Source organism: Anolis carolinensis, chromosome 1 (genome assembly GCF_035594765.1).
Source record: "Anolis carolinensis isolate JA03-04 chromosome 1, rAnoCar3.1.pri, whole genome shotgun sequence".
In the NCBI taxonomy this organism is placed as follows: domain Eukaryota; kingdom Metazoa; phylum Chordata; class Lepidosauria; order Squamata; family Dactyloidae; genus Anolis; species Anolis carolinensis.
This window is the reverse complement of record NC_085841.1, coordinates 315,790,957-315,815,533: the sequence shown is the minus strand read 5'-3', so window position 1 is coordinate 315,815,533 and position 24,577 is coordinate 315,790,957. Positions and strand designations below refer to the sequence as shown.

The 24,577-nt window shown below is 37.8% G+C and overlaps 2 protein-coding genes across 11 annotated transcripts in view; one reads left to right on the top strand and one right to left on the bottom strand.

The window, feature by feature from the left end:
• The window catches only part of aven (apoptosis and caspase activation inhibitor), a 137,722-nt gene that overhangs the window by 63,502 nt on the left and 49,643 nt on the right, over positions 1–24,577 (bottom strand). Inside the window, exons 1-2 of one of the 7 annotated variants that reach the window (XR_010001836.1) lie at positions 14,540–24,232; positions 9,678–9,801 (exon numbers count right to left, since the gene is read on the bottom strand). The exons of 2 other annotated variants lie outside the window; for them this stretch is intronic. The gene's annotated coding sequence lies outside the window, so the exon portion shown is untranslated. Of the gene's footprint in view, positions 1–9,677; positions 9,802–14,539; positions 24,233–24,577 lie in introns of those variants that run through there. 4 more of the 7 variants (XR_010001835.1, XR_010001837.1, XR_010001838.1 and 1 more) reach the window with 4 other exon arrangements.
• chrm5 (cholinergic receptor muscarinic 5) overlaps positions 15,287–24,577 on the top strand; it is a 74,057-nt gene continuing 64,766 nt past the window's right edge. For 2 of the 4 annotated variants that reach the window (XM_062967370.1, XM_008103297.3), the window contains exon 1: positions 15,287–15,425. The gene's annotated coding sequence lies outside the window, so the exon portion shown is untranslated. The remainder of the gene's footprint in view (positions 15,426–24,577) is intronic. The other 2 variants (XM_003214487.4, XM_062967371.1) reach the window with 1 other exon arrangement.

Sequence of the window (24,577 nt, the reverse complement as noted above, 5' to 3'; positions counted from 1 at the left end):
CCACATTACCTCACATAATGTCAAACAAAATGCTATGTTATCAAGTTCATTTCTGTTTGTAAATTTCAAGCTTCAGGAATTCAAACAGGAAATCAAATGATGATTACATATGAACCAACACCAATTCTTCTACAAACCCAAGAAGTTACATTAAGGTGTGGTTCCTATGGACAGTCCTAAAGAGAGTAGATGCACTGAATTAATTTACCGTAATTTAAATAACTATTGGCTCACATTTGATATGTGATTCAATGGGTATACCCTAAGTAGAATGTAGGCCTAATACAGCCATTACATTAATGCCTATTGGTTTTTCTAGATAGACAGAGGTAAGGGAACCTTAATTTTTTATTTTCAAATCTATTTTTAACTCACAAGTGTACAATTACACAAAAATGTGCAAATACATATAGGAAAGATGTGACCATATAAAGTAATGCACATATTACTTGCTGTAAATATTAGGAAGTCTATATTGGTTAATAATTCAAAAGATCCAGAATGAGTTCTATTTATATGTAATAAAAAAACTTTACTGCTCAGTAATTGAAAAACAACATACTCCAATTACACAGTGATCTTTTTTAAATTTTATTTGATCACTAACATATTTGAACTTTTCATTATCATTTCTTGAGTACAATTTAAATCATGTTCACTATGTTATAGGTTACTAACAGGAAGAAATATTTAATTAAAGGATGGCAACAGAAAAACTTGTCTAAACATAAATGCTGAAGAGTGACTATAGAAATAGAAATAGAATTACTATATAATTTATATCTTACTACTATATAATAGAATTACCGTGTGTACATTATTACTATATATAAATTATTTTTAGAAAATCCATTCAAGATTTTAGTTAAATAAAAATAAATAGCAAAGCAGGTCATACACAGCTAATCTCAAACAATATCTTCAATGTGGAAATTTAAATGGAGATGATTCTTAAGGATAGCAAGATCTTAAGTAGCTCATTTATATGCAACTTATAGACAAACTGAATCAATGTAAGAGAAATGCAGCTATAGAAGTTCGGGAAAAAAATAACCTAGAGTCACACAAAGATGACACCTATGTAAATGTTAAAGTGTATAAATGACATTTGCAATTAGAAAGAAAAGCTGAGTCAGTAAAAGACTGTATGATAAGGTAAGTCCAAACTTTTAGGCATAATGCCAATATAGAATGTATATTATAGGAGTGTAAGAAGAATGTCAAAAGACATAAACTTTACTTTGTGTCATTAATTTAAAACAAAACATGTATAAGATAATGTATAGATGGTATCGAACACCAAATAAGCTACCTAAAATTTTCCAGAATATTTCCAATCAATACTGGGAATTTGACGATAAGGAAGACTCTTTGTTCATAAGCTGTGGACTTGTAAGAAAGGAAGAAGTTGTTCTATTTCTTTTTGTGTGCTACCTGATGACAAACATTTGCTGATGAACATGTTGTCCACAAGTTATGTATGCAACATGCATTCAAATTAATGTGATTTTCAAGTAGTGTATGTAACTGTACCTGTGCACTTTATTTCCCTGCCAAAGTTTTTTAGGGTATATTATTGAACGTGGGTGCAAATTCATGGGTAGAAGCATCCACAAGTGCCTGTAGGCCACCATTATTCTGCCATGCAGAAATATATAATCAAAGCACTGACAACCGATCATCACCCAGCCTCTGTTTAAAAACCTCAAGAGGTAGAAACCTGACCATACCCTGAGGCAATATATTTTGCTCTTATTGTAATGTAGTTCTTCCTGGTTAGGTATCTAGATTTTTGACTGGCATTGCCACCACATATTGTGAACTTCTGACTAGTGGAGTTGGCTTGTCTGTGACATCATGCTTAATTTCAGAGGTGCTTCAAAGTGCCTTCTGGCATAACACAGCTGCAGGATGAGCATTTGTTTCCTCCCCCTTTCTCCTAGTTGAAGTGCAGGAACAGATCCCTGTCATGCTAAGTTTCTGTTATACAGAATACAGCAAGATTCTGATATGCTGCATGTGCATAAATATCATACTCCTATGCCTTAAATTTATTATCACTAGAAATCAAGACATAGCTTCTACTGGTGTGTGTGTGTGTGATTAGGGTGAAATTTGCAAAAAGAGTAGCCTCTTTTGAGATGATGCCTGTCAAATATAAAACAAAATGATGCAAGGGGACTGAACTGCATGACTTTACAGTTTTATTTTTTATGGAAACTATCAATAATCTGGTTAAATGTACAAGTATAATTCCACATTTGAAGAAATGAAGCATGACAGGCTTTAGATGAACAGGCAGTATAAACCCATGGAAAAGCTGTATTTAACTTCCAGATATATATAGAATGCCCTCATCTAACTTAGATTTTTGTAGACACATTTTATTATGAGCACCTACCACAAAGAGTCAGTGGCCATTTTTAGAAAAACAGGTTGCTTCCTTATAATTGTAGTTCTTCAAGTATTCATTTGTGCATTCATACACAGGAATCTACATCCATGCCATCCAAAAGCACTGGAAACCTATGAACGGCAACATTTAGCAATAACCTTGCATCTTCCTCTTTACATACATGTTAACACTGGTCTTCCTTCAGCTCAAAAAGACATATGTCACGACAGTCATGGGAGCCCACCACCATGCCAACAAGAATCTTCAGTTAATCAGTTTCTGATACAGGGGAGTCTGCCTCCTACCTCCAAGCAATCCTCAGGTAGTCATATACAGAAATGTCTAGTGGAAGGAATCTGAGCACCTTCTAAGATGTGCCAGATCCTCTGGAATATTCCACACCATTAAGCAGAATGAATCCACTTCTGGATAGAGGAGAAATACTGCCATGGCACGAGCGGGGAAAACACCCTGAGATAGCACAAGGGGAATGGGAAACAAGGTTTTCTGGACCACGATTATGCAGATACAATCTGTTTCCTGATGAATTTTGGCAATCACATTCATTAGCAGGGGAAATAGAGGGAACATATACAGAAAGCAAATCATCCATCTGTAGAGGAAAGCAGCATTGTGCAAGCTTTAGCCATGACCTGCTTGGCTGCAATAATAGAAAAAGTGTCTGTCTGAGAGATAAGCATGCCCATGCCTGGAATTCTCCCTTGCTTGAAACAGCCTGCCTTACAGAGTGAAATCAAGTGTCTATTCATGTCTGACCTGCTGAGATGATCTGCTAGCTGGTTGCTTTCCCTGGTAATGTGGGTAGAAACTAGAAATATTTGAAACCAAATGCTCCAGAGTGATAGGGCCATTATCAGCACTAACAATATGTCTGACTCTGAATTGAAACATGATTTCCCTGGGAGCAAAATGGAGAAATTATCAGTATCAATTATAGGTGACTAACCTAAATAGGTGACTTTTAAGGAATTAATTTGCAATAGTATATTGTAAACATTTTAAACTCCTTTTGGAAATGTATACTGCACTGTATCAGTCTCTTGAAGTTATTAAACTATGAATGACAGCCACTTTTACCACCTTGGAGAGAGCCACAGTATTTGAACTAATTCCTTGGCTCAGACTTTGGTCTCACTCTTCTGGGACTTGAGTCCTAAGAAACTGCAACAGACACAGCCACTGATCATGTTGGCCAGAGTCCAGAGCTAGCTTTTGAACTATTTAGGATAAGAAAGAAATGAAAATTTCAAATCAGACTTGTAAGAACACAGAAGCTGTCAGAACAGGTATTTAAGAACAAACTAAACATGAAGGACCCAAGGAAGAGGAATGGAATATATTCAAGCTCCAGATAGAAATGCAACATTTTATATTTTGATATTTTATTTCTCCTAGTCCCATAGGGCGATGTCAATGTGGATATGAGTTTCTGCCTATTTGCCTCCTGTTCCTATCATCACTCTTAGATTTTGTCCAGAAAGACAGTCTACAGTAAACTACTTGATATACATAAATATCTGTAAGAGTAAATTTAGGTAGTGAAACAGAATAGTGTGAGAGTAAAATGAGAAATAAGAGAGAGGTACTTAGAGGACACTGAAGGTTGCAGATGTTTTGTTCTAGATCAGGCCTGCACAACCTATGGCCCTCTAGCTGTTTGGGCCTCCAACTCCCAGAAGCTCTAGCTAGCTTGTCCAATGGCCAGGAATTCTTTGAGGTTGGAGGCCAAAACAGCTGGAGGCCTGTAGGTTGTGCAGGCCTGTTCTAAAGCAATGCTACTGAAAGTGGTGGTCCATGAACTTGTGCTGGTGCCTGAGCTGCTGGTTCCTGGAACATTTCCAGGAAAGAAAGCAACAATTATAGCCAATGGATACAAATATGGCATAGGTTTTTGACATGTTGGGAAAGGAAGTTTGCTAGAAAGATAAAACCAACCTATGCATTTCCATCCCCTTTCCATACTTAGATTCTCCAAAAATCTGATACAAATAAGTTGAAGGTACTAGTTGAGAAATTAAGACTTTCTTTGGGAATCTACTGGATTACTTAATAGTGATAGAATTAAACAGCATTTCTAGGAAAGTTACTCGTCAACTTTTGATTTTTGGGTGAATGAACTGTGATGATGATCTGTCTATATTTTAAGAGCTTACCGTTAAAGAGTTAACCTGCCAGGTTTCCTGGTTATTAAGTACTGATCTCTGAGCATTCTATCTTTTAAAAATGTCAAGTACAAATTTTAATATTCAACCAAGTTTTTGTACACTTTGAACTAGCATATGAACTCATGCCTGAAAATGTACATTTTATTTATCAGAAATTTCATTTTCTGAATAAAGCCGACTTAATTTAAACTCTTGCTCTATGCATCGGGTCTTTGTGTCAGCTCTTCCATAAAAGATGGAATCCTGTGCTACTATGTGAGAAGTCTGAGACCTTTGCACCAAATGAAAATCTACCCCATATCCTTTTTTTAAAAAATGGAAGAGGGTCTCCTCCCCATTAGCAGCAATAAAGCACTGAACACTCCATATAAAAGTCAAGTAGCAACAGAAGGTTAGGGACATTAGAAAAGTTGAAATAATGTCATTTGTCACACTCTCTAGAAATAAGACTGAGACACTTGAGCAAGCACAGTCCACTTTGAAATACAGAATACCTCTACAGATTACTGTTCTATATCATTCCATCCTATCTTACTGTTCTAAAGGCAAGAAATATATGAGCTAAGAATGAGATTCTTTCACTAATTAAAACTCTTAATTCATTCCTTATGAGCAGTAAAAGATTAAAATTATTTTCTCTTTGTTCACAATGGAAATTCAGAGCAAGCCTGTTGGATCTGTGATTGGATGCTTCCATATTATATAGATGGTTTAAAAAAATTCTAAGATTATGCTGTTTTGAATCATGCACTGCCATTTCCATATAAACCTCAATGAAAACCAAATGCTAGAGATTAGTTCAGAGGTGGGAAAGAGATAAAATGCATTTGTTCTTGAAAGACAGTAAGGATTAAATTCTTGAAAGACAGTAAGCAATGTGATAGGGCAATACAATATCACCAAGAGTTTTGGTATGTAAATCTTTAAAGAGATATATTTTCTACATTATGCAAATTTACTAAGCATGCTTTTTTAAATTATAAAACATAAACATGAACCTTTATGTCCTTCACTCTTCATTTGACAGAAGACTCCAGAGAAACTAGAACTACATAACAATACAACAGTATCAAGTAGTCTTACTGGATATGTATTTTAGAGATTATCTCAAGACTCATCATTTAGCAAAGAGACAAATAGTTCAGTGTAAAATAGTTCAAGTGTTTCGCATGTAGAATGTTTCAAATTCAATCACTGGCAGTTTCTGTTTTTGAAAGTGTCAGCCAAAAGTGGGGGACATACACAAGTAATCTGCCCTGGTTTAAAACAATTAAGAACTTGTCAAAATATTCAGTTTTAATCAGTGCATGCCATAATAAATGTTTGTAGCCAAGTCAAAATGACACCTGAACCTATTTACTTTTTCAATATTGAGACAATATTTATAAACAGGAAAATAGCACTTACTCTGCAATATACTACTGAAGCAACAGCTTTACTATTTATCTTGACAATGATAAATTCATATTAAGACTCTGGGAAAACGAGCACTTTATACTTATTTGAAAACAACAAAACTTCGTAATGCCTTAAAAACGAACATACAATCGGGTTTCCACATTTGCCGGTTTTACTTTTGCAAATTTGATTATTCGTGGAGTTGAGTAGTACATCCTCTCTAGGAATTTCTCTAAATCCTCCACTGCAGCTTTACAGTCAGGATACACACTATGTGATTTGGACCAGTCAATATCTAACCATCCAACTGGGATGTTATGAAGATGAATTGGGATAGGTCTGATTGAAACATATTGATTGGGTTTTATTCAATGTAATGACAGAAAAAATAGAAGCAACATTCCTCTAAGCAGGGATGGAAATCATGCAGTACTCCAAATGTAATTAGATTGCCTCTCCCAACAACCCTAGCCAGCATAGCTAATGATGAAGAATGGTGGGAGCAGTATTTAAGCAACATATACAGGGTTATTATATGATTGCCACATGTGTATTAGCAGTAGCAGAACTAGCATACAGAAAACCTAAGCAGTTTGTAATGAATCCTGAAAGCTTGTTTAATCAAAATATTGGATTCAACACTTGTGCAAGGATAATAGAAAGGCACTGTTGGTTAAATTTCCAATTCTCAAGTTCATAAAAGGTACCCTGGCTCTATATCATTATAATGTTATAATGTTTAGGTTCATATTTTAAACATTCCAAGATTGCATGCAAAGCACTAATATGTAGGAGAACAGGAAACTGTCCTATGTTGAATCAGAACACCTAACCCATAATTGGCTGGTTCCAACTCTAGCTTTCAAAAATCAAGTGATAAACAATGTGTTCAGGATGATATGCAGCTAATCCTTAAAAGAGCTTATTATTTTAATTTTTGTTGTATTTTTTCTTTTTGTTAGCCACTTAGGGCTTTTGAAGATAAGCAAAATAATCATCATCATATTATAAAATTACCCCCAAAGAATTGTTAAACTAAGAAGGAACAAATCCCCTGCCCGCCCACCCCAGCAGCTGAAAAGATCCAGCAGAGAAAATCAGGTATGTATGCTGCCATCTCTCTATTACTCCATAGGCTGCTAGAAAACAAGAAAGAGACCACTCATTTCCTTTCAGCCAAACAGCTACGTTTCATACTGGGGAATACCCATATTTTATTTATTTAAAAAGGAACAAATATTTTCCTTTCTTGCACATCTGAGGTGTCCCACAGTTACACAGAGACTTTGCCATTATCTATAGGTGATCCTGTCTCTCTGTTATAATAGTTGGCAAAGAGCTATTGAGTTCACTACGAATGGTACACCTGGACACTTGGGAATATCAGCACAAATGATAAATTCCTAGAAATTATATTTAATAATAGCAATGCTGAAATAATCTTAACTACAAGCAGGAATGCTATGGTACAATCAAGTTGTTATGGCAACTAGAACAGCCAGATATAGAAAAAGACAAAGGAAATGCACAGTTGTAATCCTGCCAACAACATAATCCTGTTATTAAAATTTGTTAAAGAACTGCCATTGTGACTAGAATCTCAGCTAGTGTAATCTGAACTTCCATGTGCTCTCTTCAGCATTACCTTCTCCACTACATGCTACTGGCTCTACTGAGGTTGGAAATTCTGAGGTTGGAAATCTATCATCAACACTGCTCCCAATCTCTTCTTGACTCCTCATTTTTTATCCACCAAATTTACTTGGCCACAATACCATACAGACAATACATACAATGCATCTCCAAGACTTTTCTCACCCCTCAGTACCTGCATCAGGAGTGGCCAAGTGTGGAGAGTCATCCTGCACTGCCCCAGAGGGCTGCACCTCTCCCACAAAAATCAGCCAATGAGTAGCTGAAAATGAAATTAGAAGTGTCTTCTGGTTTCTGGCTTTAGCCATTTAGGCCCATTATTGTTTGGAGGGGGTGGAGTGCCTGGAATGTCATCACTTATTAAGGGTTTCCAGAAGTGGCTTTGCAACAATTTTGGGCAATTTGTGCACCAAATTTTGACAAGGTGAGTGGGGTCCAGTAGGTTGGGGACAGAAACAAGTTCCAGGGCCACAGCCTTTGAAATTCAAAAAATCAAGTACCAAGGTTCTGTTTTAGAGAGCTTGACAAACAAGCAAAAATTACTCAACTCCTGGAGATCTAATCATCAACTAAGCCTTAGAGCTACAATGAGAATCACATTTTTCATCACTGTCTATGCTTGTTAGGGCTTCTGGATTCTACAGTCCAGCAACATCTGGAAGTCACATGATTCCCTCATCATGTTTCTGAAAATTAAAAGAAGCAGGCAAAATCACAGACAATGATGGTTCTAATATAAGCTCATTATAACCTAGACAAAACATTTTACAGTTTTGGTTAGTGTTAACTCACAGGAGAAATCTGAAATCTAACGGTTTGAATGTTGATATTCCAAACTTCAGCAAAACCACTGACTGATCTACTGGATTCAAAAATGTATAGAAATAAATTATTCCAAATATGAACTGTACTCAAGTATATGAGAAGATAATTTTATCTTACCCTGCAGAAGATCCTATTATAGCTAGGTACTTATGATTCTTTATTCCTTCTCTGCTGAAATCTCTGATTTGGAACTCTGTGGCCAGTGAAATGTACAGACACAGGAGAGAGATCATGCAATTGAAAATGATTCCATAACATGATTACAGGGTAGAAAGCATTTGGGAAGATATTTCTCCATACTTGTTGATTTAAAATTTAGGGCAATATTGTCTATGATAAACTTACCCTTCCAAACAGAGATGAAAATATGCAGGGATTTATACATTGCAAATTAAATGTACCTTTTGTTCTGTGAGAAATAATATTCACCTATTCCCAAAGTTTTTCAAAAGGTTTGTAGAGATATGATAGCAGTTGCTGGAATTGTTTCCATCAATTCTGCATCAAAATTGAGCATGCTATGTCATAAGAAGGAATTTAGGCAGCTTGGATTGAATAGCGTAAAGAGGAGAGAAACCACAGCTGGAGGAGACGTACTGTTGCATAAACACATTAAACCATGAAAAAAGTTAACCAGCCACACACCAGCACAGTGCAATGTATCCTGTCATTGTCTTTAAGGTATAGGCAACATTGTTCTCAAAGTGTTAATTTGCTTGGTAAGATAAACTGTTTAATAAAAACAATTGTGAAAGTTAAAGGAAGACATTAAGGCATATGAACAAGACATTTTGGATGATCATCAGAAAGAATGGGGTAATCCTAGCATGAGACATATCTCACCCAGAATATCTGGCTGTGGTGAGCAGTGGCACATATATGATCTAAATGGTGGCAGCAAAAGAAATAAATAATATATTTTGATGGCAGCAAACATCCTCTGCACACTGCCTCTCACTTGGCCAGCTGTCTTGAACAAAGCAAAAACATGGGGTTTTGCTCTGGACAGAGTAGTGCTACTCAATTGATATTTATTTTATTTATTACATCACTTCTACCCCGCCCTTCTCACCCATCAGGGGACTCAGGGCAGCTTACAATAGAAACACATATATAAAAATAATACAGAACATTCAATCAATTAAAATTAAATACAATAAGCATTCATAAAATATAAATATACAATTGGTGCATTTCGAGTCTAAAAAATCTCACCCTACCTATTCAACTTGTATGCAGAACACATCATGTGACGTGGGGCACTTGATGAATCCAAGACTGGAGTTAAAATTGCTGGAAGAAACATTAACAACCTCAGATATGCAGATGATACCACTTTGATGGCTGAAAGAAAAGAGGGAGGAGCCTTATAACCAAGGTGAAAGAAGAAAGTACAAAAGCTGGGTTGCAGTTAAACATAAAAAAACAAGATTATGGCAACCAGACACATTGATAATTGGCAAATAGAGGGAGAAAATGTGGAGGTAGTGACAGACTTTGTATTTCTAGGTGCAAATATTACTGCAGATGCAGACTGCAGCCATGAAATCAGAAGACATTTCTTGGGAGGAGAGAATTGCCAATCTCAATAAAATAGTGAAAAGTAGAGACATCACACTGGCAATGAAGGTCTGCATAGTTAAAGCAATGGTATTCCCCAGAGTAGTAACCTATGGATGCTGGACCATAAGGAAAGCTGAGCGAAGAAAGACGTTTTTGAACTGTGGTGTTGGAGGAAAATTCTGAGTGCGCCTTGGACTGCTAGAAGATCCAACCAGTCCATCCTCCAGGAAATAATGCCCAACTGCTCACTGGAGGTAAGGATATTAGAGGCAAAGATGAAGCAATGAAGTACTTTGGCCACATAATGAGAAGACAGAAAAACTTGGAGAAGATAATGATGCTGGGGAAAATGGAAGGAAAAAGGAAGAGGGGCAGACCAAGGGCAAGATGGATGGAGGTTATCTATAAAGTGACTGGCTTGACCTTGAAGGAGCTGGGGATGGCCAAGTCTGACAGGGAGCTCTAGCGTGGGCTGGTCCATGAGGTCACAAAGAGTCGGAAGTGATTGAATGAATAAACAACAACAAACACATTGCATAGGATACCTAGTGTAATACAGTGGTTTTGACACTGGAGACAAGAATTTGAATCACCCTTCGGCCATGGAAACCCACTCGGTGACCTTGGGTAAATCACACTTTGTCTCCCCCAGAGGAAGGCAAAAGCAAATAAATCCCGCCAAAAAAACCATGTGATATGATCCCCGTAAGAAATTACTTGAAGGCACACAACGACCAACAAATAAAACAACTTTTAAAAGTCTAAACTACCTATTAAAATGACACTTTTAAAGTCTGATTTAATTTAGTTTAATAATAATGTCACTTCTCAAAGTAAAACTGTATTTTAAAAGAAATATCAAATAATTACTGCCCAAAAGCACAAAACACACAGAATTAGAATTAACAAAATAAACAGGAGAGATTTATATTGATTTTAACTGCAATTATTCAAAAAATATCAGAAACTAATTAACCTTACATTTTAAAATCAGAAATATACTGATCCGTCCATCTCTGAATCTACTCACATTAAGCCCAGACAAAACAGATGTATACCATCTGTTATAAATACTATCGGGATGGTGTTTTCCAAAAGATTTTAAAAAGAAAAGCAAATTTCCACAGGGGTTTTCTTCTACTACCATCCCGTAAACATCTCTCTCCTATTGACACCAATAATCCTTTCTCAATTTTCATTTTAAGTCAAATGTTTTTAAATTACTTTATGAACATAACGGTAAAGGTAAAGGTTTCCCCTGACGTTAAGTCCAGTCATGTCTGACTCTGGGGGTTGGTGCTCATCTCCATTTCTAAGCCAAAGAGCTGGTGATGTCCGTAGACACCTCCAAGGTAATGTGGCTGGCATGACTACATGGAGCGCTGTTACCTTCCCACCGGAGCGGTACCTATTGATCTACTCACGTTGGCATGTTTTCGAACTGCTAGGTTGGCAGGAGCTGGAGCTAACAGCGGCCGCTCATGCCGCTCCCAGGGTTTGAACCTGGGACTTTTCGGTCTCCAGCTCAGTGCTTTAACGCACTTCGCCACCGGGGCTCCCCTATTATATGAATATATTCACTACAAATACTATACAGTTTTCTGGTGTCACTGACCTTTGCCAATGGATGACTGGCTTGCTATAATTTCCTGAAAGTTCATTTTCTAAATGGACACATTTCTACATATTGGTCTTTCCTATGACCAAAACATGATCCTGAGGGAGTCTTCTGCCAGTTTTAGAATAAATGAGAATGAAACCTAAACGTTATCTAGGAAACTATTACAATGGTAGAAAGAATTGCAGGGCAACTGATCGGAACACGGTGAAAGGAGTGTTCACAGTATTTGCCATCCTATCAATTCTTCTGCTTAGTTGTATTCAAACAGAAAGAAAGTTCAGACAACATAAAAGGCAAAGAATCATGTTTGGGCAAACTCAGGTTCAAATCATCCAAAATAATTGACTCTTTCAATTCTATTTGTAAGGCAATATCTGAGAGAACACTCAAAACAAGAAAATGTAATCAATTCTAAAGAGTGAAATTTTCAAGATTTAATCATGATTTCCACCAGCCTCTAACATTGATATACTTGTGTGGTTACAAACACATGTACATACACACAATCAACATTTTTCCATGGTCTTGCAAACTGTCTTCAAATGTTTGCTACCTGAGCAAACTAAGGTAATATTGATTATTTTTTTGGACAAAAACAGTGTTGCTTTGGAAGTATTAACACAATGACGTGTCTCAGCATAGAATCATAGAATCATAGAATAGTAGAGTTGGAAGAGACCACATGGGCCATCCAGTCCAACCCCCTGCCAAGAAGCAGGAAATCGCATTCAAAGCACCCCCGACAGATGGCCATCCAGCCTCTGCTTAAAAGCCTCCAAAGAAGGAGCCTCCACCACGGCCCCGGGGAGAGAGTTCCACTGTCGAATAGCTCTCACAGTGAGGAAGTTCTTCCTGATGTTCAAGTGGAATCTCCTTTCCTGTAGTTTGAAGCCATTGTTCCGTGTCCTAGTCTGCAGGGCAGCAGAAAACAAGCTTGCTCCCTCCTCCCTTTGACTTCCCTTCACGTATTTGTACATGGCTATCATGTCTCCTCTCAGCCTTCTCTTCTGCAGGCTAAACATGCCCAGCTCTTTAAGCCGCTCCTCATAGGGCTTGTTCTCCAGACCCTTAATCATTTTAGTCGCCCTCCTCTGGACGCTTTCCAGCTTGTCAACATCTCCCTTCAACTGTGGTGCCCAAAATTGGACACAGTATTCCAGGTGTGGTCTGACCAAGGCAGAATAGAGGGGGAGCATAACTTCCCTGGATCTAGACGCTATTCCCCTATTGATGCAGGCCAGAATCCCATTGGCTTTTTTAGCAGCCGCATCACATTGTTGGCTCATGTTTAACTTGTTGTCCACAAGGACTCCAAGGTCTTTTTCGCACACACTGCTGTCAAGCCAGGCGTCCCCCATTCTGTATCTTTGATTTCCATTTTTTCTGCCGAAGTGAAGTATCTTGCATTTGTCCCTGTTGAACTTCATTTTGTTAGTTTCGGCCCATCTCTCTAGTCTGTCAAGATCGTTTTGAATTCTGCTCCTGTCTTCTGGAGTGTTAGCTATCCCTCCCAGTTTGGTGTCGTCTGCAAACTTGATGATCGTGCCTTCTAACCCTTCGTCTAAGTCGTTAATAAAGATGTTGAACAGAACCGGGCCCAGGACGGAGCCCTGCGGCACTCCACTTGTCACTTCTTTCCATGATGAAGACGACGCATTGGTGAGCACCCTTTGGGTTCGTTCGCTTAGCCAATTAAGACATCTTTCTTTTCAAGGTCAAGGGTATTTGTGAGTATTCTTTACACTCATATTCCAACCTCACCACGTACAAATCAGAACAGCCATATTCCAGCTATATTATCAGAAGCATGAGACTTTCCTATTATCTTGATTGATCATGACCCACCTATACAAACTATATTGCATAAACTGATTCCACGTATCTTATCTTTAGCTTAGGGTATTTTAAATAAATCAAATGAAAAATAATGTAGGACAGAGTTAGACCAATAACCATCATTAAATATAAGATGAACTAGACAAGAGAAGAGGATAACCTGGCTAGTAAAGACCAGTAGGTGACAGGATAATATAATGATGTTTTAGTTACTAATGCTAATGTTATGGTCACCTTCCTGTCAATGATTCATTCACATCTTTTTTTCTTATCTTTCCTAAACAAGGATTTTCTACCCACGGTTTGGATGCTAACTCTTAGCAAAGGAATGTGTTTCTTCCACCTGCAGGAAGAACTGTGGTCCAACAGACATTCCTGCTGGAAGTTTGGGCTGGAGCAATTTCACATACTCCGATTCCCATATAAGTGCCCTCGGCAATAATGCCTCCTTTCTGTCCTGCCTCCAGAAGAGTCCTGTGCAAGAAAATCCACTCAAGTAACCCTGCTACTAACTAGAGCATTTGTTGGGTCTAAAACAGGTCTTCCCATTCCTGGTGTGAGAGAGAAAAATTAAGAAAAAAATAGTTCTTAAAACTTAATTCATAAAATTAGTTCTGATGATAAAATTAACGATGAAAACAATCTGGTGATAGAGGTGTTCAAACCTGTTTCTGAAGTGAGTTATCCTTATGTGTCTTCTGCTTGCATCAAACAATGCATATTAATTAAAGAAAAGGTTAGCATTATTCACATGGCATTAAAGTGAGCATTTCATTAAAATATTAAATCCAACAACTTCCCCTAAGTAAAGAAATCATATTCTGGGAGAAGAAGAAAAAATTGAAATGCACTTCTATTTATAATGTAATCCTAAGCATAAACTACAAAAATCAATGAAAATTACTTCCAAAGAGACATATTTTTAAAGATAGAAATTAAGATTTGAAATAGACATTTTAAAATACATTATTTAAACCACGTTAAAAACTTAAAATGCAATTTTCCCATTCCAATTGTTTTTAGATAATTTCAGCTAGCTACCACCCCCACCTCCATGCTTACTTGGAAAGCATTTTCCCAAAACATCTGCTGCAGAAAAATCTGTTTGTCAATTTCACTAATAGCAGGTTTTCTGGAATGACAACCCATTCAGACAGAAAGGACATATCAAACCTTGTAAAATCATCATTTTATTTCTCTTCCTGCCAGTAGACACTGCTGTCCATCAGAACAAAAAATTAGTGAATTAGGTATGGAAAACGTCATCCTACCAGACCAGTGCCTGACTTGAATAGCTCATATAAACAACTCATTGATGCAATGAGTATTCACTGTCTTGAGATATGACACAACACACTACACCCTTTGGGAGTTTCTCCCCTGTTGGCAAGCAGCATTTCACATCTGTGTTTGACAGAAGCACAGAAGAGCAGACTGTTCAACATCCACTACCAAAAGCAGGCTATGCAGGTAAAAAGTTAAGCCAGAACCTTCAGCTCAATGATCCTGCCTTGCAACGAAACATACAGTCTCAACAAAATGGATAACAGAAAGAAGTTTTCAGTATTGGAATTCATGTGAGAAAAGCAGATGGGATTTACTGAACACTAAAGCTTTCAATTAATATTTGATAAATAATGAACATCTGAGTTAACAAGATTTGCTACATCTGTCTCTATTGTTTGAGAAGATGAAAAGCCCATTGCTTTTTTGTGGCATCTCAAAGGAAGAATAATCTGATATATCATTTGGACAGCCACCCCAAGGATCTGGAATAACTGGGAGCAACTGGAAGCAAGCAGTAACAAAATGAAGCAGCAGCAGCACCAAATGAGACAGAGAAAGGAAACTGCAAAGCTACTGTGCACAAGGCTTTTCTAATACAGAAAGCTACCTACCTGGGGAGTATTTGGAGATAGAGCATCCAAGCATTATCTTCATCTGCTAGGTAAGTTTTATTTTAAAGAAAATATTTTATCTTTTAAAATAAGAATATTGCTCTGAATCTGTGACTGTAAGTGAATTTCATTGATACCCACACCCACACCAAGGTTGAATTTCAAACCTTCAAGGTACATTTCCCTGTTCCATTTCCTGCACTGTACAAATAATTTTTTTTGTTTTTTTCAAATTACCTTATTAAATTCTTCTCACTAGATTTGTCTAAAATTGCTTCCTAAGATTGGAACTGCTGTCTGTTTAAAGCTAGAAAATGCAGAAATAATGACCACAGATATAGAGTCATATCACAGTTACTATTTACGAAGTAATATTTACTGTTCCTTTATATTTAATGGAACCTTTTACAGCAGGTAATTTAACACAATAACAATAAAGTATTTAAAATGTGTCTTTCATTAAGATAAAACACATGCTTAAAATACACTATGAAAACCAGCCCGAAGTGTCAATTATAGTTAGCTCTGAAACTATAGTAACTGGTGCTAGTGCACAGCATTAAACAATGAAAGCTTAATATACTGTTTAAATTCCAGCTGAGAGTAAGTGTTCATCCCTTACTCAAAATCAAAAATAAACAATAAACTAGAGTCAAACAGCACTGTTAAATGGGTTATGATTTGATAGATAACATGAATGTTGTATACCTCAAATCTAGGATATAGTGAGGAGCTTTAACAGCAACATTTGATGGTTAAAAGACTGGTAGCTTACTAATGTCCCTCTTTAAAGTATTTGGCTAACAGAAGAACTTACATCCTCATCAAGAACCATTATGAATGTCATATATCTACTGTTTAATATAAATTATGAAACAATAGAAATGTTGTTTTAATATTCAATAAGGCCAATATTTATTTCCATGTATTATATTTTTCATTTCCTTCTTCTTTGTTTATCCTTCGTAATACCATCATTTACTCAGATCTTTTTCTTCCTCATATTTCTCAATAGTGTGACATTCGCCTCCCCACCAAGAACAAACATACTTTCTGCTTCTCTACCATGAACAAACACAGAAGTCTCAATAAGTTAAATAGTATTAGTAGCCATGAACCAAACTTGACAGCCAAAGTTCAGAAGCAATGCCCAAGTGGGGAGAAAGATCTTTGCACTTTCCCATAGTGGGGATCCTACTGGAGTGTAGACTCATATTTAGAGGTCCGTTGCTCTTTGTATTTTGATTAGCACTTTCTCTAGAAACATTTCTGACAACTTCTGCTTCCAAAATAAAGGAACCTGGATTTGGCTCTATTTGGCCACTTCTTCACTGTCATTCAGAAATACGTGCAAGGAAGGCTGTTTTCCTCTTCCAGATGTATCATATATACAATAGTTACAAGGACATGATTATTTTAGCTCATCTACTTTCAATGGCTGTTTATTTTGGGGTTCTTTGTGGCAATAAATAGTGTTCTCTGTTATTCCAGACTTTAGGTAGAAAAGTAACTGATGTAAATATAAGAATACAATTTACCATTTTAGAACTTTCACTAAAACAATAAGAGTGGCACCAATTTGCTATTTTGAATATACAGGCAGCCCCCAAGTTATGAACAAGATGGGTTCTGTAGATTTGTTCTTAAGTTTAATTTGTATGTAAGTCAGACCAGCCATATATACAGAGGGAGGGGAGGAGAGAGAAAGAGCTTTGGATAGCATAGGGATGGGTTAACACCCTTATGGTGTTTGTTTTGCTGTCTGTGTTCCTGTTCAGGAGATTTCACCCCACTTTCTGTCCCTGTGAGAATTATATTTTGAAAAACTTAGGTTTGTTGTGCAAACAAGAATTGGTGATACAGCTTTGGTTGAGACACCTTTTCCCCATGATAACTCTTTCATGAGTTAATTTCCCTTTCTAGGGGTAGATTTCTCTCACTTCCTGTTGTCTCACTCCCATTTTTAAATATGAGTCATTTGTAAAATTGATGTTTTTAACTTGTGGACTGCCTGTATTTGGATCAGCCCCTTGACAGCTATACACCACATGGGACCAATTCAATATAACCTAGGTTATGGCTGCCTTAACATGACTTTGCCCCAGGTTACGCTAACTCGGGGGAAAGCTCAAATCCTGATCCTTCTTACTGGTCAGCAAAGTGACAATGAAGATAAGGAATTGTTCCCAGTCTGTGGCCCTTGTTTTGTTTCCATTTTTTCTCACATATTTTAGGAATAATTTGACTAAATTCTATTGCAGTAGCTTGAAACCGCTCTACTAGTATGCCAAGTATTCCAGGTGATTTATTTCTCCCAAGTCCTGTGAATGCAGTTTCTACTTCACTTCAGCAGTGGAATATGCTTCCTTAGAGTGTGGTGGAGTCCTTATAGAAACAAGGATTGGTGAGAAAGCTTCAGCTGAGACACCCTTTTCCTATGATAACTGTTTCAGGAGTGAATTTCCCTTCCTAGGGGTAATTTCTCTCACTTCCTGTTGTCTCACCCCCCATTCTTAATTATGAGTCATTTGTAAGTTGGATGTCTGTAACTTGTGGACTGCCTGTACTTAAATACAATATACTGCATTTGTTCACCACTGTAAACTATGTGCAAGACTACACAAAAGACTAGACAAAAGTAGATAATGCCAGACATTTACAAGTTACGTACATCTTAAAAGCAGATCCATCAATTTCACCTCATGAAAATACTGATAATCTATATATAGATAAAAGTAACTTGGAAATCCTACTCAAAAGTTACTCGCTTCAGAAATACTATACTTCTGACCTATAAACTTCACAAAAAGTAGAAAAAAGTAAAATCTGCTTTTCAAAATAAAACATATGACTAATAACAGAACACTTTTTAAAAAACTTTTTATGTCTTAAGATTAAGTTAGGATACACAGCTGGTATCCTAAAATCAAAACATCCCAAAAGTACCAGTTCACATTCATCACTGAGGGCTTCTTTACAGCTCAGTGAACACAGCACAGACCTGATACAACTAAAACCTTTCATGACTGGTGCCATCAACAGTGGGAGGAAAGAGAAAACGTGAGGACAAAATATCAGTCAGGAAACACACAACTATCAAGTGCAAATTTAGAATGTCTACCATTGCTGTAAATATTATAAGGGAAAAGTTAGTAATAAATATTGAGTTTTGATATCTAATGCTACTTCGTAATTTCACTTCTGATCGCAGTCAGTTTAGGCCACTTGTTAAATTCAGTGAAATCGTATATAAAACACTAAAATAATGTGGTCTGTTATGCTATCTAAATTAGAAATTTTTAAAAGTTTTATTGAAAAGTCTTTTAGGTACGATCAAAGGGTAAGGTAGTTTTGTGGGCTCTCTGGGGGGGGGGGGGAAGCTATGGTAGAACAAAAAATTGTGAACTGATCATTAGCTCAAGATCATTGGCTCAGCATGTGATAGAATCAGGAAGACCTTCCATTTGATTTTGCTCTCATAATTTATTATAATAGTTGAAGAAATGTGTCTATTTATAAACCGCTACCTAATTATAAATCAAATATTAAAAGACTTTTTTCTATTTCTTGTGAAGCATTTTCTCATTATAATAATTTAACAATGGTTTATATTTCAAGACATTTGCATATTGACTGCTCCTCAAAAGAGCGCAGGTGATTTGCCACTACATACAGTTACAAATAATTTTCTCCATTATTATATCCAAAATTACAACTTATCTTTCTTAATGTCTGTAAAGCTTCATGGTACAGGTAACATGAGAGGAAATGGGACAGGGAGATGAAGTCTAATGATTTTAAGAAATAGAATGGTTCTAAAAAAAAAGGGGGGGGGGATACCAAAACCCTGACATCGAAAAAGTAGAGGAGATATTTAAGAGATCAAATTTGGCTCCAATAAAAATAACACAGGAGCATTTTACAGCCACACTAGAATGTCTTGTGTACACTACCCATCATTTTTGCTATGTAAGGCTGCAGGCTTTCACAGGTTCTTATCAGTGGGAGAATCTCTTAGAGAGGGGGCAGTCTAGCAAGGTGGAATACCAGGGGATTTTGATCTGACAATAAAACTTATTTTTCTTAAAAGTGAGACAGAAATAAGGTAAAGATGAAGGCCTCCTGCTACTGTCCCATGCTGTGTTTGCATTCAAACACAAGAGAAGCAGAAATAAATTGTGGAAACAAAACAAATGTACCACTCCAAAAGTGAAACTTTTTTCCTTTCCGAATAAGAGGGAAGCCTCTTTTCAAATTAGTAATAAACTGTGGGCAGCACTGAACAGGACCATTCACTTAGCAAAGCAATGATGCCCAGAAAACACAGGAGAGATTATTCCCATCACCAATGCAGCCCTCATGCACTTCCAAAACTACTTTTCAAGATTGGTGGGCACTGTATAGTTCTGGGAAAGTGTGAGGCTTGAAGAGTAGGGAGGATGAACGTTCTGTTGCAACTGTCAAATGAAAGACATACTGAGCCTTGTATGCTTTGTCTTAAGAAAAGGATATGGTGTTTTTTCTTCAATAATGTCTAGCTCAGTAGTCCACTGCAAATCATGGCATATCTCTAACTAGTGTTTGGGTATATATAGCTTTTTTCTCAATGCAGTAATACATTGAGCAAGTTCTACTGCTGCAAGTGGTGAATGTTATGAATCTGACAAAGATCAGCTCTAGCAATGTTATAGAAAATTGACAGAAATCATGTTTCTACTAATGTTTATTTGTTACTGATGTCTGATTAACCACAGATGTAAAAAAAATCCTTAATTTGCAAGACATATTGAGCATCTTAAGGCATACATAAATTCTTAAATTCCATGTGGCTTCTTTTCTGGAAACAAATAATCTCCCTTTCAATAGGAAGTTAATATAGTCCTAAAAATACAAAGAGAAAACTGAATAGCCATTTGCCTTTCCAAAAGAAACTGTAGCAAAGCTCAGCCTCACCAAAGGATGCAAATGAAAAGCTAAACGTGTGTAACCCTGATTTGTTATATCACCAGAATACAGCTGGGAACTAACCCATTCCAATCACTATTTAATTGTAACTATTTTACTTTATGACTAATGTAACAAGGAATAACTCCATTTCCTTTTATAGTACCACTATACCTTTAGTTATTTTATAGTTACAGGGATATGGCCACACTAAATGGTAGAAGACCTGTAAACCAGTTTTACTCAGATTGATGGTTTATGGGCTGATGCCAATTCACAAAAAGTTTCCAAGAAGGAAATAAATGAGAAAAAATGTGGCAAATCATGACATTTCTCCAACTAGTGTTCTAGTCCATGGCACATTCAGAGGGGAAAACTGTTAGAAGCATGGTTATAACCTGGTCTATTGCTTTACGCTGTGTTTAGGTCATTACCTAGACAAGAATAATAATAATAATAATAAAACTTTATTTATACCCCGCCACCATCTCCCCAATGGGGACTCGGGGCGGCTTACATGGGGCCATGCCCGGGAAAAATACAATATAACACAATATAAAAACAACATATCATAATACAATTGTAACAATACAATAAAGAATCATATACAGTACAACACAAAATCCAAAGAGCAATATAACAGGGCAGGCCGCACGAATACTCAGTTAAAACTCGGGGTGAGAAAAGGATAAGAAAAAGGATAAGAATAAAACCACAGGGAACTAAGGAAAAGATAGCAGACAGCCTAGAGGATAAATAATGGGGGGTGTAACAAAAAGCATGTAACAGTTACTCTCCGAAAGCACATCGGAAGAGCCATGTTTTTAGATCTTTCCTAAAGTCTGAAAGAGTGGAGGCTTGCCTGATTTCAATGGGCAATGAGTTCCATAAACGGGGGGCCACAGCAGAAAAGGCCCTCTCCCTTGTTCCTACAAGGCGGGTCTGGGATAAAGGCAGTGGCGACAGGAGAGCCTCCCCTGACGATCGCAGAGATCGGGCAGGTTTATGGTAGGAGATACGGTCACGAAGGTAGGTGGGTCCCAAACCGTTTAGGGCTTTATATATGATGGTCTGCACCTTGAATTGGGATCGGAAAATGAACGGAAGCCAGTGGAGCTCCTTAAACAGGGGAGCAGATCTCTCCCTGTAATTCGCCCCAGTTATTAATCTGGCAGCCGAGCGTTGGACCAGTTGTAATTTCCAAGCCGTCTTCAAGGGAAGCCCCACGTAGAGCGCATTACAGTAGTCCAGTCTAGAGGTAACTAAGGCATGCACCACCGTGGTCAAGTCAGACTCCACGAGGTATGGTCGCAGTTGGCGCACAAGTTTGAGTTGTGCAAAAGCCCTCCCGGCCACCGCCGACACCTGAGCCTCAAGCATCAACGCTGAATCCAGGAGGACCCCCAAACTGCGGACCTGTGACTTCAGGGGGAGTGCGACCCCGTCCAGCACAGGTTGCCACCCAATACCCCGATCCGACGAGCGACTGACCAGGAGGGCCTCTGTCTTGTCAGGATTGATCCTCAGCTTGTTCCTCCTCATCCAGTCCGCCACAGCGGCCAGGCACTGGTTCAGCATCCGAGGGGCTTCCTTGGAATCAGATGGGAACGAGTAGTGGATTTGCGTGTCATCTGCGTAGAGATGGCAACACCCTCCAAAACTCCGGATGACCTCTCCCAGTGGTTTCATGTAGATGTTAAATAGCATGGGGGATAGAATAGACCCTTGCGGGACCCCACAGGTCAATGGCCAGGGGTCCGAGCAGGTTTCCCCCAGCTTCACCATCTGGGAATGGCCCTCCAGGAAGGACCGAAGCCACAGAACTGTGCCACCGATTCCCATCCCGGCGAGCCTCCCCAGAAGGATACCATGGTCGATGGTATCGAAAGCCGCTGAGATGTCCAAGAGAACCAGCAGGGTCACACTCCCCCTGTCCAGCTCCCTGCGGAGGTCATCCACCAGGGCGACCAAAGCCGTCTCGGTGCTGTGTCCAGGCCTGAAGCCAGACTGCGAGCGGTCCAGAAAATCAGTGTCATCGAGGAACTCCTGCAGCTGCGTAGCAACCACCCGCTCCAGAACCTTGCCCAGAAATGGGAGGTTGGAAATTGGCCTGTAGTTGTTACATACAGATGGGTCTAACGAGGTCTTTTTTAATAATGGTTTTACTATCGCCTGCTTATAGCAGGATGGAACTGACCCTTGAACCAGGGAGGCATTTATAATAGCCACAAACCAATCCAACAACCCATCTTTGGCCAGCTTCACCAGCCAAGAAGGACAAGGATCCAGAGCGCAGGTGGTCGCCCTCACAGACCCAAGAATCCCCTCCACGTCATCAGGAAGGACAAGCCGGAAAGAATCCCATAAGATCGCACAGACAGGTACCTCGGTTACCTCCGCTGGGACCACAGTTAAGCTGGAGTCCAACTCACGGCGTATCTGAGCAACTTTGCCTGCAAAATGGTGCGCGAAATCGCTGCACCGAGTTGCCAAGTCATCAGGAAACCCCTGGGCCTCGGGAGGCCGCAGGAGCTCCCCAACAACTCGGAACAACTCCGATGGCCTGTTGGAGACTATGTGCTTCATAACACAAATCAGTAGCATTAATTTTTTTTAAAAAACAGCTACTCTAAATACACACACACACACACACACACACACATATTAAAGGAGAGAAAATAGCTCATTTCAAACTGAAAGTACACCAATGTTTCTTGAAACAGTAACCGTAACAATGACATACTAAAATAACATCAATGTCACTTTAACAGAATGTATCTATATACTAAACCTGAATTATCCCTCTTTTAGACTTTGTATAAAAGAAAAAGCTAAAACTATCACCATAGTTCAAACAAACAAACACAAACGGGGCTTATAATGAGAAATCAATACATTGCTATGGAATTACAGGAACTATTTAAAAATCCTTTCATGTAGTACTATTGTTAAGTTTGTTATTTTGTCTTTTTATTCATTTTCCAAACTTAAAGCTTGTCACTAAAAGATGTTTCATCAAAAATTGTGATTAATTTTTACACAATACAGTACTTATATTTACATTAAAATCAGTAAATACATCTGCTGATTAGCAACAAATGTTGTCACCAAGTACACTATCATTAAAATGTTTAAAGATATAAATTGTTACAAGAATAATATAACAATCTGTTAACAATTTTTGAAAATGTAAAAAAGCAAGCAGTTGTTTACCACAACAAATCTTACCAAAGGCTTTAAATTATTAATCCTTGGATCAAAGTCTGTTAAATGCAAACAGTGCTTATCAAAGTCAGCAAGGTTCTGAACATTTGCTACATTCATATGTCTGATCTTTAGTTATTTCAATATTTTGGCTGCATCCCCAGAGCTGATTTCATCCAAGCATTTTTCCTCCATTTGGTTGGTTGTTCATGCCCATGGAGTTCAGTTTAGATGTATATTTCTTTTCTTCAAAAAAGCTTACTTTTCATAATTTTGAAACATTCTGGATCTGCAATGATCTACTGCACACAGAACAGCACCTGTAGACCTCACTTCAATCAACTAATATAGTTAGCAAGGGCAATCAGATCCAACTGGATATTGTGATGTAAACCATTCTACAAACTGTAGGTGGAGAAGATATACAGCAATCAAAACATAATGGACCAATGTGTTTAAACCACCCCAGTACTTATTACAGTTGCTCTGATACATATATCACAATTAAAAAATAGACTACAGCAAAATCAATCATTTCAAAGAGGATATTTCATTAATCTATCTCATACTATCTTACTATGTCTACTAGAGACATATCTAAAAAGAGGTAATTCAATCAACATCAATGCTATCACATACTGGAATCCTAGATTCATTATACCAGAGATGGATTAAGGATGCTTTGATTTTTACCATTAACATTCAAACACATTGCACAGTTACTTCACCCCACCCTCATCCCCACCCTACCCCCCGGTCCTGTGTTACTGGATACTTTTCTAGTAAAAGAAATGATGGAAGAACAGATGGGGAATCACAGAACAGCTATAAATGGAAGAAATGGCACCTGTATCTTCCATAAAATTAATAGATAGTGGTTAAAAAGTGAAAATTTTGCTTGGAAACACCTTAACTTTGGGGTCTGGGACAGATGCTATATTTTCAGAGTTGTGGGTGAATGTTGTACTTATTAATGTTTAGGACTGAACTAAAGTAGTTGACAAGGGTGGTAACTACTTTTGTAGACCAGCTTTGCAGCCTGTGACAAAAATCA